General features: G+C 41.1%; 1 long non-coding RNA gene across 1 annotated transcript; it reads left to right on the forward strand.

Annotated features, from left to right (window-relative positions):
• Positions 1-1,064: 1,064 nt before the first annotated feature.
• Positions 1,065-6,527, forward strand: LOC137870175 (uncharacterized). Its single transcript, XR_011102690.1, has 3 exons — positions 1,065-1,189; positions 5,373-5,424; positions 6,094-6,527. It is a non-coding gene; the product is annotated as an uncharacterized lncRNA (long non-coding RNA).
• Positions 6,528-14,223: the final 7,696 nt, after the last annotated feature.

Below are 14,223 nucleotides of genomic sequence, written 5' to 3' on the forward strand. Positions count from 1 at the left end.
CGGGTTCCTTTGTGGTGATTTTCTTTTTTTTTCTTCCCCTTCGCAGGGCGGAATAGTGGTGCAGTCAAATGAAAACCAAACACCTCTTTGTGTTTTTAGATTATAAACCCTCTTTATGAACGCATTGTAGGGAATGTCACGTAAACATTGCTGCCAAGCAATTTGCAAATACCGAGTTAATGTCACATTCCATCCTGTTCTACTGGATCCACTGGGATTGAGCCATTGTAACCAAGCAAGTCAGTAAAACTGGTTCTTCTTCAAATTAATTGGCTTTTTAAAACAAATCTTTTTAACATTCTGTCTGATTTTTAACATGACAAGCAAAAGCTCTAGATGAGGTTCACAGTCAGGTCAATACATTGAAGAAAAAAAAAATCTATTTCAATTCATTGGGAACATGGAAAGCAATAATTCAGGTATGATTAAATTTGAAATTAGATTTCTACCAAATTAATTATTGAATTAATCATATATAACTCAAAAGCTAATGATGAATTCATAAATCCTTTTGCATTTGGTTTCAGAATGCACACCAGTTTCTTATGTGCGCCGGTTATAAGAGAAAAAAAAAAAAAAGCATGTAAGCATAGTCCATCCTTTATTCAAAAAAAGAAGCCCAGACATTCACATAAATGTTTTCACAAACCAAAACATGTGTTTTCAATCTTAGAGGAAATATGAATAGACTCAACACCCAAGGCAATAACAGAGTGAATGTGTTGCCACACAGTGAAGGTTTTCTTTTGTTATTCAGACATGGATTCTGATGACACAAGCTACCACTGAATGTGGTGATCAGGATTTAAAGGCGCAATATTATCCAAGACTGGGAGCGTTTCAATTGCCTCTCGAAGGCTCTCAACATGGCGACGGCTGGGCCGGTAGCAAACGACGCTAACGGTGCAAGCTACGGCGGAAGTGCCGACAGTGCTAACAGTGTTTACCTGAGGGGGGGGGGGGACCGGAGGGTGGCTGCTACACTTCCATGACAACGCTATCGACCAGGACGACATTATCGGCTGTAACCGCTGAATAAGAGCAGAGCAGAGGGGCTGCGGTGAGCTAGCCAGTGGGCCTGCTAGCATGCGCTAGAAGCACGCGCGGCCGGCCCGGCTGTGTCAACAAAGCAAGGAGAAGCTGGATTATTAGCGCACACAGAGGGAGAGCGACTTCACTCTCTGCTCAGGTAGACATTACTCCACTATATAATAGTTGCTTGCTTCTACATTAATGCTCTGAATGTTAAATCCAACTCCTTTAAGGTTCGGTCGAAAGCATTTGAACCCATTTTGGTGACAACCCTGAAAAGGCACATTTAATTGAAGCTGTTAGCGTCACGTCCATCAGCGCTACCTCAGCCTTTAGTCATATCAAGGCCAGACCAGTTTGAATCAGGTTAAAAGCAGCTCAATATGTTCATTGTATTCCCTCAGCCAAATTAACTATCGGCGAAGAAGCTGAGCGAAGAAACCAAAAGGAGACAGGCCGTCACATCTGTCTTGTATCCATGTGACTCTGCATGGAATGTGAGCAGGGCTTTAGTATTTCGGAGGCCAGTGGTCGAGAGGGAAAAGGAGACACAATAGTCCATCTATTCCTTGAAGGAAACCATGATTAAAGGCATGCCGTATGAGGATATGTATCACAGGCCTGGCGGACCTACCTGCCCCTTTTTGGTGAGGAACACCAAATTACATTTCCTCTGCACCTCATCTTAAGTTCAAATAACACGTAGTAATCCAAACTGTAGACTGAGGAGCACGCTATAACTTAAAAAGTGAACACGCAGTGCATTAACCACCGGTTAAAAATCACAGTGTGTTAATTACATCCTAATGTTTTATGACTGTGACCTTTAAACACCATACCGATCAATCAATACAGGAGGGAAGCAGCCTATTGGGAATATTTAGATCCACAGATTCTGAAAGTAGGGCACTATTTATCCAAACACAATCATTATTAATAGCCGGACAGTCAACCCAAATACATTTTCTGCATATTTTCCACCTCACCCCCTCTCCCTCCAGAAGTACAAACACAACACATTGTCCAGCATGGGGATAATTAATTAAGCAGAGCTGTCACACTGCTACTGCAAAGAGGACAAAGGCACAAATACAATATTATGTGTTTGACCTGCCATTTAAATGACTGTAACATACTCTCTAATTTATCAAACACTAATAACAAAAAAGTTGTATTGTTCTCAGATTTAATGCTCGTGGTGGAGCAAAGTGTTATGTAGAAAAAAAGCAATTATACGGTATACCGTGGTCAGATTAACCACTGTGTAGTTTTTAATGTCATCCTGTGTTGTTACTTTTGCTGTGCCTGTTGGCTTTGGATTAGCACAAAAGCAGTTTACAGTGATAACGGAGGCAGATTGAACACTAGAAATTCAAAGTACAATTTCTCCTTGATTTCAGACAAAAGTAGACCAAAACAGGATTCTCACTTTTAGTAAGTGTCCTTCACCTTTATCCATCTGAAGTTACAGCTGTTGCTAGATTCTATTAGCTGTTGCTAGCTAAATAAATAAAGTTAGCTCTGTGAGTTGATTAGAAATATAGAAAGGTTGAATTTCCAATGTTCCTAGCTGACTTGTTTGAACATGAAAACCCTGAAAAATAAAATTGAAAATTGTGCTTTTGATTGTTACATACAGCAGGCTACATGCTAACATGCTAGGTAGCTGCTGGAATGAGGCCAAAAAAGACAGCTAGATTTACAATTTAGCTTTTTGTATTTTCCAACAATTTGTTTCACTTTTACAAGAGAAAAACAAACTTCAGCTGAGCTTCGCAGCATCCAATAAACAAACAGTACTACTTTAGGTAGTAAGCTAGGTATTAAGGCATGCTAACGTTAGCATCTTTCCTTGAGGCATGACAAACACATTGTTTATTGCATTCTTTATCATATTGCTTTTGTATTTTTTTAGTTTTAGTTCTGCCTACATGCTTCAAACAAATAGGGGTTAGCATTTCACCTCTACCACTAAGTACATACAATTTAATTTTACAGTTTTCAGGTCAGCAGTTCGATTGAAGTAGAGATATGGACTTGTCTTCCTAAACTTAGTAACCTTTAACTGGCCGGTATCGACAATCTTTAGTCAGATCTCCTAATTTCAGTTGCAACACAAATTAACTGTGTAATGTGTCCAGCAGCTCCAGAGACAGTCTCCCGTGTACATGCTGCTTGTTTGCTAACAACAGGGATGAAGTTCTACTTAACAGGACCGGACTAGAAAGTCTATTAACTTATTGAGATTAAGAGACCGATGCCTTCCCTCCTCCCACCCGACCCTCCGTGGCCTCTTCCCCGGACCGGCACCACACCTCCAAAGGAGAAAGGTGATTGATGAGAGCCATCAGGCAGCTTGGAATCTCTCCTCTCATTAGACTCCTCATGCATCTAGCTGTTTCAACACACACACCGGGAGAGCACGGCGGGGGGGGGGGGGTGGGTGTCCATCCCTCTGACTTTTTAGAAGATAAGTACTCACACTAAAATATTTACCTTGTACATTAATCTCTAGGAAATTAATTTGCCATTATACTTTCTCCCTGAAAAAAAACAGCAGAGTGTGGTTTCCACTCCCTACTCTTCATGCCCAGTGAGCTTTCTCTCTTTTGACTCTCTCATGGGACTGCTTTGAAATTAATGTCCCTGAGGGAGCGGTGTTTGGACAGTCAGGGTGGATCTTATCATCGACCACCGAGGCTCTCTTGAGGAGGGTTAGCTTGAGTGGTGGAAAGGAAAGAATGTTACATATGCATATCCCTAAAGCAGACACGATCAATCACATTAATGCAAGTGCAGCACATTATTAGGAGCATTACTATAATGTGCTGCTGATTGCACCGCTGCAAACCAAGCGGGGCCGACTCTGTTCAGATAAATAACTTCATTGTAACTAAGGCAATAACAAAGACAAATAGTCAGAATCAATGCCCTCTATAGTAGCAATTTAGTTTTCCTGTTCACTTTCATTTTACACGTGTTTCAAGTCAACTGAAAAGTTTTTTTAAAGCAGCACTTTTGATGAATGAGGTCAAAAAAAACAATGCAGTGTTAATAAGGAATAATCACAGGCATAGAGTGGCCGTGGAATTAGAATTGAACCTTTTGCTTAACCCCTCCACCAAACAGTGATCGTCCAAATCATAGCAATGTCAGCAAGCAAGAGACGAGAGCGAGAGTACAGGGAATGGATTAAACTGTGAGTTTACCTGCTCAAATGTAAGCTGAAAACGTTATCGTGTCCAGCTAACTGGATATTAACGATATCTGCATAATATGCAGAATCTGTAGGCAACGGGACCAGAGTTTGGTATCGGAAGGGTTCTGGTGTCCGTTTGTAGTCTGAGCAGTATCGATCAATCACCTTTGAGCGGGCGTTGGTTGCACGCAGGTACAAAAAGATCACCAGCCGAAATGTAACCTCTAAAGTATCAATGTTTGTGTATTGGGTGCAGAACTGTTGCTGGTCTGACGAAGTCTTGGCTCGGAAAGCCGCTATCCGGATATCCGCTGGCAGCACCAGAACCCCGAAATCTTGGCCGTCGCTCCAAAAGGCTAAATCGCCGCCAGACTGGTAGCCAATGGGTTCCGAGTTCACCCACAGTAGTAACCTAAACCCATGTTACTTTCGAAAGGCCGAGAGTTAGCATATCATTAGAATATCTGATGCTCCTTTATGGCGTGCTCATCCAAAAAAAAAAATGTTCAGACAGTTGTCTTTCAGCCTTGAAAACCTAAAGCCGTTGAGTAGAGATCAGCAGCCTGCTCTTGTCTCCCTCTGTCTCTAAAAATATGAATACAAAATCCTGAGTGGTAAATCTGCCCTGTTGTCTATCTGTTATCATTGTAAACCGCATTTGTGCCGCGTGAGAAAGGAAAGCTGGAGAAGCGCACCGACTGGAACTTGGCTTGCGTCTTTCAAGGGGGGGGGTGTGTAAGACAGTGTGAGAGGATGTGAGAGGATGTGCGTTAGTGGGAAAGACACAGAATGCATTGTCTGAGACAGTGTGTGTGTCAGAGAGAGAGAGAGAGAGAGAGAGAGAGAGAGAGAGAGAGAGAGAGAGAGAGAGAGAGAGAGAGAGAGAGGGTCCGTGAAGGGTGGGGTTTTGGTCATCTGCCATCGGATAAGATATCCTGACAAGGCAATCAGAGAGAAACAAATTCTGCAGCCACACAGGTTCAACTCTCTCGTTCCTCACCCTGATGAGCTTTTGAAAAATGGAGTGCGGTTGAAATTGGTTTTGTATGAGAGGCTTCAGATCTGTCTCTTGTCAGGATTATTGCCACCTGTCTTCATTGGCTGCAAAAGGTCCGTTAATTAATCTGCCTCTCCCTCTTAGTGGCCGGAGAGGACGGGGCGAACAGAGTGCTTGTCTACCCTCCTCAGCACCGGTGCGTCAGAGACACTACTCCCCACAAACACACACATCTAATTCAGGATACGACTGCTTTGATGTTAAGCAACATCCCTAATCAGTATCATTAAAACACTACATCATGTCCTTCCTCTCTAATTTTATGAGTGAAGCTATTTAATTGGATATTTAATCTAATTTAGTTAATGAAAGTCCTGGGAAATTTAGTTTGAGGGACAGTGATATCTCTTGTGATCAATGAAGCTGCAAATAGAGCTCTTCAGAGATTCTCTACTGACTGATTAGTGCAGAAGATTCATAAATACAGTTGCAAAAAAAAGAAAAAAAAAGAAGAAAAAAAAGAAAAAAGGTGCTACGACAGAAATATATGCTCTCCTCCATAGGAAGGTTATCCTAGTTAAAACATGTCAGCTGATATCATTAAATGTAAGAGCGCCAGCATGCGATCCGGCATTGATTAATTGGACACGGTTAGATTAATATGCCGCTGGAATATCGATGCCAAGCTCATCAGAGTAAATGTGTTATTACACAACCGTCAGCTGTGATGCCGTAGCTGAGCAGGAACGCGTCGATCCCGGGTTTCTGCAAGACCAGAGGCGGCAGCAGCAGCAGCAGCAGCAGCAGCAGCAGCAGCAGCAACAACAACAAACGCAGCTCAATGGACTTCTTTCTTTTGTTGCAGGAGGCCCAAACCCAATCCCACAGGAACCTGTCACTCTGGCATCGGCCCCGCACGGCGTCAAATTGATCAAGTGTTAGCTGGGATTGTCTGCCGCTGAGTGTCTGCACCTGTGCATTCCTCCGAGGGCTGAGATCCCAGCGATTCTTGAAGTGAAGTTTGAACTTGGCCTGCTGTTTGCGGCTCAGGCGTACCCAGACTTGCCTAACTGAGAGCAGCTTGTATTATACACACACACACACACACACACACACACACACACACACACACACACACACACTCCTGTCACTCTGTTGCTTCGGAATGTAAACCACTGGTGTCACAGCAGTGTGATGTACAGGGGCTGCACGTTTTTTTTTTCGTTGTTGTTGCGGTGCAGGTGCAGTTCGGGGTACAGCATTGAAGTGCTTGCCAAGTTACAACATGCATGTGATTGGAAAGACGATCGGTTACTTGAACTTGAATAAAAGTTCTTCCCTGTACAAGTCTGAACAAAAGAGCAATCAAGTACTGTTCTTTACATATTTCCCTGAATGCATGCCGCAGTATCCTTAATCAACAGCACTTTTACATATGTTTGATTAAAGGAAAAACGAGCTGTTGTTTCTCCAAGGACATCTTCTCATGTGAAGAATACTTTTTTTCATTTAGCAGATGCTTATATGCAGAACGGTGTTGTTGCCGCCCACAGGTATAATCAACCAGAAAATTAATAATCATTCTGCAGGACTACAATAAATCATTACGCTTTGGACAATTAATAATGGAGGCGAAGCTCGGGATGTCTGATTACAATAGTTACGATGCATATCATCAAGATTTAAATCTAACGTTTCACAATGGAATTTCAGACACCAGTGCACATTACTGATGTTTAAATTTGGCATTAGGGCGGGTCACGGGGGGGGGGGGGGGGGGGGGGGGCTGAGGGATGGTGCGTATCTTCATCTACAATTCTAACCCAACTGCTATTAGAAAACTTACAGTGCAGCACTTTTTGTAGCTCGAAATTTACATTTAATGCACGGTAAGCACAGGTTTTACTAGTGACAAAAGAAAAAAAAAATGTAGAAATGAATTGCTTTATGGAGCATCACGTCTGAAACATTTTGTTTAGCAATTAAACTAGTTGAAGACCAAGTTTAGGAAAGTTTTAAAACTAAAGGGACACATTTATTTCAGGTCCTATCAATATTCTCTCGCTACTTGTCAAGGTGTTTGGCCGATTTACACATTATTTTCAGCATACGTATAAAGAGGGACACTCCAGAAGCACAGCTTTAATGGAGATGATCAATCACTGGTAAAATGGCTGGTGCTGTCCTGCTTGATTTTAGTGCTACGCTTGATTTAATAAATTATATACTCTTAGTAAAACACATTGCACATTATTTCTTTATTAACTGGAAGTCTTTTTAAATAGTAATTTTTCTTAAATAAACTACATGGTGTCACCCAGGGGTTTTGCTTGGGGCCACTGCTTGTCTCTATTTTTATCAATGATGTGCCAAATGTTTGCTGATGACACCACGGCATCAATACAAGCGGCTAATGAATGAATGAAATTGTAACAGAATGTTGAGGATGTAATTGAATTAGATTCAAAGTGACCAAAAACTTTTTAGTTTGAAGTGCTTCTCAGACCCTCGTGTGTGAGAGAAAAAAAATCAATTAGGTCTTTATATCAACCTCTATAGCACTAGTTAGTGACGCTAAACTTTTTGGGTTCACCCTTGAATAGCAAATGAAAGGTTTTTTAGGGGGGGTTTTTTTTAGCTGGGCTGGCAGTATCGGCTGAAAATGAAGTGTTCACGCACCAAAGCACAACTTCTGAATAAAACTCATCAAATGTTTTGCCATTATTTTTAACGTTCCCTCGTAACCCAGGTGTGCAAACGTCTCCCACGCTGTGAGGCTAGCTAGCACCGGCTCCACTCAGTTTTCACATCCAGCTTTCAAGAGTCGGAGAAGAAACAGCGCAGAGCACTGGGGGTCCAATACCTGAGCGTGATAGTCGGCTCATTGAGTGGACATAAAACTTTCTCCACCTGACATGTGGTGGGAAGAGGATTACTTAAACACACTCCGCCTTGGCTGACTCACAGTTTGTGGAATCACAAAGTAATCTCGAGGCACATTCACTTCGGAGGCAGCTTGATGATCCCGGGCCAGTGATTTATTCATCTTAGGCACGTTGTGAGGCTGTAAGAATTTGTCAAGTTAGAATCCTAATTAAAACTGTTAATCACAGATTCCTGTTTGTTCAGCACTCGAGTGAAATGAAAAATGTGATCAAATTATTCATCGCTCCCTTTCAGACAGGTAAGTCAGCATAGCCGAGAGCGTCAGTGTGCCGCAAAAGTTTTCTTTCTTTCTTTTTTTTTTTAAGGCTTATGAAGAATTTAAGCCCCGACTTTTTTTAATTCATTTGACGTACATCGAACGTTTTTAAGTTGACATCAACAATTCCAGTTTGGATTTATCTATTTATGTAGATCAGCATAAGTTGAGACATCTGGAAAGCGGGATCCAGGCTATGAAGAAGTATGCAGTGGACTGGTTTAAAGTTCATGTTCAGCACTGGGCTGCTCACATTGAGAGTGAGGCCCGGAGCCACATTACACAAAGGTAAAGTAGCTGCTTCATTCTGTCAGCCGTAACGTTTCATGCCATTCACATACATTTGGATTCTGTCCGTCTAATGAAATCTCTTCCCAGAAACTACAATGCTGCCTCTAACAGTCAGAAGAACAATGATGGCAACAAAATATGTCAATCTTACTTCTAAGTCCACTTGTTCGGCTTCGGTGTGGCCTAGACAGGTACGGAACTCCTGATCTAATGAACATATAACCCTCAACATGAAAGGAGAATCCCCATATTCTTTTAGATTTACTACAGAAAGGGGAACCATGGAGCATCAGGAGGAGTCTTGAAGATTGAACAGAAATAGTTGTTTCGCTGCCTGCTGTTAGGACACTATTAAAAACAACGTGGACACCAGCAGTGGGCCCTTTGATGTACAATAGCTGCCTGATAATAACTTTAAAAAAATGTAGAAATATTGCACCTGACAGTTGGACGAAGACGTTCGCCTCAATGTATATGGACGCTGAATATCTCCACCTTAGGTCAGAATAAAGGTTAATTTTACTCAAATCTTAAAAAAAGATGTGAAATGTGGTTTTGAAGCAGACAGACATGCCAAAGATATGATTGCAGTAATTTAGAATCAGGCAAAGAAAAGGAATATAAAGAGCACTTAGCAGATGTTTTGTTCTTGTGGGGGTTTTTATACATGTTTTGGGGCGGTAACACTACATTAAATTACCCTGTGGCAGCGTTCTACATAGCAGCAAATGTAGCCAATCAACGCCAAACATCAGGGTGATAAACACCGAATCTGTAAACCTCCCCAACTACTAGATCATGTGTTCGGACCGTCAATCAAAACGCGTTTCTTTGACAGCCCAATGTCCCTGACTTCATGACTAAACTGGGCACATACATAGAAATTCTGATTTCAAACCCGCTAAAGCTTGCCACCAATGTAGATTGTAAAATGCATTGCGTTAGTGCTGTTAATGTATGTGATTCAGTGTAATTTCCAGATGGTATAAGAAATGCAGAACATATTGTATGTTGAGTTAAAGCGGGTTAGGTTGCATTCTGTGAAGATGGTCGCTAACGTGAGTCGAGGAAACATATCAGTTTCGGTTCTCACACACATTATTACACATTATTATTAGTAGTGGTAGTCGGCCAGAACAAGGATGTATGAGAATGTTAACACTGAGTTGAAAGTAGGAAATCATTTCAAATAAATCAATTGAACTATCTTAGGCATATGCAAGTAAATGATTTCTTTAGGTAGCGGGATTGTTATTTGGGGTGACGTTACAATGTTAACTATGCTGTAAAACAAGACCCAATGTGTCAAATGGTGTGTGTGTCGATACTGAGCTTGCTAGTGTTTAGTTCAGTTGGGTCGGACAGGTGACGACACTTCAAAATCTTATTGCAGGCCACAGATCACCACATCAAGATCCCCTTCCAAGGAAACGAGTGTAGAAACGCACTGTGAAGTCTCCAGGGACTCCACTTTGGGAAACTCCTGGTTAGAGGATAATAGTGAAGAATGTGAGGGTTACTGTAAATTAATTACTCCCTCCAGTGCGACATCCTGCTTCTCTCGCCAATGAAACAAGGCGACTGTAAAACTGTACAAGATGGTACTTGTTCAAGGGAACAGTGCCTCGTCACCACCGTCTGTAATGGAACTAAACACATACTGAAAGGGACATGGGGGGGGGAGGGGCCTGAGGCCGTACCCTAAGTGCCTGTGATAAGATAGAAAGCATTACATCATGCCACGGTACATCTCTGTGCACTATCAACATGAATGTTACTCTATGTAATTCAACAGCACTTTCTGATCCCTCCCAAACATGGGGTAAAAGCTATTGAAGTGAAATGAAAACTATTACAGCAGGCCTAGATTGACGTATCTAGGGTAAATCTATCCAGGCCATAGACTACAGTAGATACAGGTCCTGAAGAGCATGGATATGTGAAACTAAATACAGTGACATCATGCTTATTGATATGACTTATGCAGGGGGCTTGACTTCAGCTCTGATCAGTGTGGTCTGCACTGGCTCTTGTGACTCCAGGTTATTCTCCATGGTTTCTAGATTTGGAGCTTTGTTTCCCTTAATCTGCATTTAAGTACAATTTTGGTGACTACCAGTGACACTGTGGTAGAAAACAAACCATCGACCCCTGTGAAATATGAACGACAGACTGTACGCAATTGTTGTGCTTCATTTGAAAGTGATGCTCTTCATCACAATAAATACGCATTATACAACGGAAGAATGAAGAAAGTACTTTTTCACACATTTACAAAATATTCATAAAACGTACATTAACGTTTTGGTCCTAACCTCAGCATGCTAACATCCTCACAATGACAATGCAAACACCAGGCTGAAACCTCTGGTTCTGACATGTATAGCCAACTAGGAAGTGCCTTAAACTTGCATTCTGTCTAATGACCATCAGGGGGCGACTCCTCTGGTTGTATAGAAGTCTAGTCTAAAGTGACTCTACTTCTCTCTTGATTTATTAAACATGAGTTTATGGTCTCAATCTCTAGTTTCAAGTCTTCTTCAATACAGCATGATGTTCATTTAGTACATTATGGTCCATTTAGAGTCAAACAGACCATAATTAAGTGTATGCTTTAGGGCAGGCTTAATTTGATTGACAGGTCGCTACCACAGCGTTGTCTGGGAATTGTCCGTGTTTTCGTCTTGTTAACCCTTTCACTGTGTGTTTTCAGTCCATTCAATTATTTGTAACATTTTGGTCGCCTAAAAATGTCTTATTTAGTGTTTGGTTGTTCGTTTACAACAGCAAAGTCACAATATAAAATGAATATCTCACTGGACACATATCTAAAATGTCATGTCCCAGATCACAATGCTGAGTGAATTTATAAAGAATAAAGACCGCAGACATCATTCAGCATCATTCATTCATCCTGTCCTCTGCCTATTTGAGTCAGCGCTCATTCCAGACTAAATAACACTGGATTGTTGTGCAGTGTAAAAAAAATGAATGCGCCTTTTAAAAATGTACACTATGCGATTGCTTTATATTTTCATTCCTCTTAGGGTCCACTTAATAGATGATTGGATAACATGCATTCAGTCACTCAGCACATTAACAGCAAATAGCAATAAGCAAACAAACCGGCGATTACCAAAAGTGATGAAGGTGACTATAATATTGATTCCTGAGCTTTATTTATTGCATGTTACTGCGATGATGCGATGTTAGTGATGCATTTGAACGTAATGAGCTGAGACAATGGTAAATTAGCAGCTAGTAAATTGATACATTGCTGTTCTTTTCACTGATTCTCCCTATGGGAGGCTGCTGCAGACGGGCCACACAGAGAGCTGAAGACATTTCTTTCTGCCCCTTAGGCCTTTGCGTTACAAATGGAGCCGTTATTTTTCTAATGTGGAACTTGCTCGTATTGCATTATAATATTAAGATTCACATTTTGTCTTGTTAAAACTTGATTTTAGGAGCGATTAATAATGTCCTGGAAAGAAGTCATTTCGTACAAATTGCAGCTGAAATCAAAATTCTTTAGATTAAGTGTGTCAAATTTAAAAGCAGTTGATTTCTAGAGAATTGCTCCACTTCCTTCATTTATAATTGGAAGCATTACTCTCCATATTAAGCACATGCTTGCCTATAGACATCTTGACAGTTTTGGGATGTTCAGCTAGGTTAGCTTGGCTTTTCATGGGTAAATTGTTACCTACAATTGAAGCCAAGTTATATTATTATTTCCATAAAACATCCTTGGAAGTCATTAAAGTATTAGGAGTTTACAGACCTGTAAATATATATATATGTTTTCAGAGGCCTGACGTAGTAAGAGTTAAAGTGAAACATCTAATAAGTAAAGACATTGTGTGTAGCAAAGCATGTTGTTGTTGTCCTTCCCTATCCCTGTAATTACCCTGCCACCCTTCAGATTGATCTTGCAACCGTCTAAGGGGGTCGGAACCCCCAAGTTGAGAAGCGTATGCTATACTTTATGTCTAATTATAAGTCTGTCAGTGAGCAGTCATTGACATTTTAAAAAAATAGAAGTCTATAAGTCTGATGATATGAATGCAACTCTAACTGGAATTCTGAACAAAGCATCTAATTGTTGGAATCATTTTTTAAATGGAAGGTGTAGTTCAACATGGGATACATTTATGAATTAGTCAGAGCAGCTGTCACTCAAGTCCTCTTCATCTGTGGCAAATATCCTAGCCCTCAGTCATCTTAAGGTGTTCATTGTACCGTGTGACAGCCCCTGTGGGTGAGTGGGCCCCACTCTAAAAGCTCATCCAGACACAGATGCGTAGCACTAGTGACCTTTAATTTCATTCAGGCTGTGTACAAATGACTTCGGCATAGCCCACTTAGGGAAAAAAAAAAAAGAAAAGAAAAAAAAAAGCCTGTAAAAGAAAGTCTTTGCGAGATTGTAGCTTCTCTGGGTTTCGGCACACTGGCATTATCTACTCCCTGGCTTTAATGACTTCCCGCCGAGAGGAGCCACGGTGAGAGCCTTGGCAGTCAGACTAAGAATAGCATTAGACACAAGGTTATCTGGGCATTACACTCACTGTAACATGCAATTAACTCTACTCCTCCATTTTCATTACACAATTATTCATTAATGTCAATTTAATTTTATGCATTGTTCTACATGACCAAAGCCTGATTACGGGGCCCTTGCACTCCAATATCCCAAGTTAACTGGTGCCGGCCTCACTTGCAGGCCGACTAATTGCAATTTAGCCCTAGACAGCACCTCCCTCTTTAGGCTGTCCTTAATGGAGCAACTGATTCACAGACAGGTAACGATTGGAAAGACAAAGTGCTTCTCTCTCTGAATGGAAAACAAATGCACTGCTGCTAAGCTGTTTTCTTTGTGATAGCACCAGGGTCTGCCCTTTGTATTCAGAGAGGGACAAGAGGCAATATGTTTCCTTAAATCCTATTTGTCTTCAAATTCCATCTCCATATAGAAATAAGGAGAACCTATTAAATCACACAGGAAATGTCTTTACGCGGGAGAAATGGAATTCAGTTTACAGACAGATAACAATTTGCATTTGCCATGTCAAGATTAAGGTACCATATGCAAGTTCTTCATTATAAACTAGCCGAAAGTATTCTCAAATGGTCTAAAGATACGAGGAAGAACAAACTTTAACACATTTATTCTCTTCTTTACTGTTGCTGTCTTATGTATTTAGTTGAGAGGAGGTTTTTTTTGTTGGAGTCAGACAGAAAATCCTCCCCTATAGCTGGAGCATCTCCTACTTCAGGCTTCTGCAGCTCGATGTACCAATGGTAATGTATTGTAAAATATGTCAGAAAAATGGTAAGAAAAAGCTGTGAGACATGGAATCTACTTTCATTCATCAAGTCTCTGTTACTCAGGACTAGTCATAATAACGCTTATGTGTCCAAGAATACAAAGGGAGCTAATGCTATGTCTGTCTCTGTGCTGGAAGCTGCTTCTGTTTGCGGTTCTCTTGAGTTGCTATGACG

This window comes from Cebidichthys violaceus, unplaced genomic scaffold (genome assembly GCF_023349555.1).
Source record: "Cebidichthys violaceus isolate CVI_PGR_0920_01 unplaced genomic scaffold, fCebVio1.0.p SCAF_13, whole genome shotgun sequence".
NCBI classification, from domain to species: Eukaryota; Metazoa; Chordata; class Actinopteri; order Perciformes; family Stichaeidae; genus Cebidichthys; species Cebidichthys violaceus.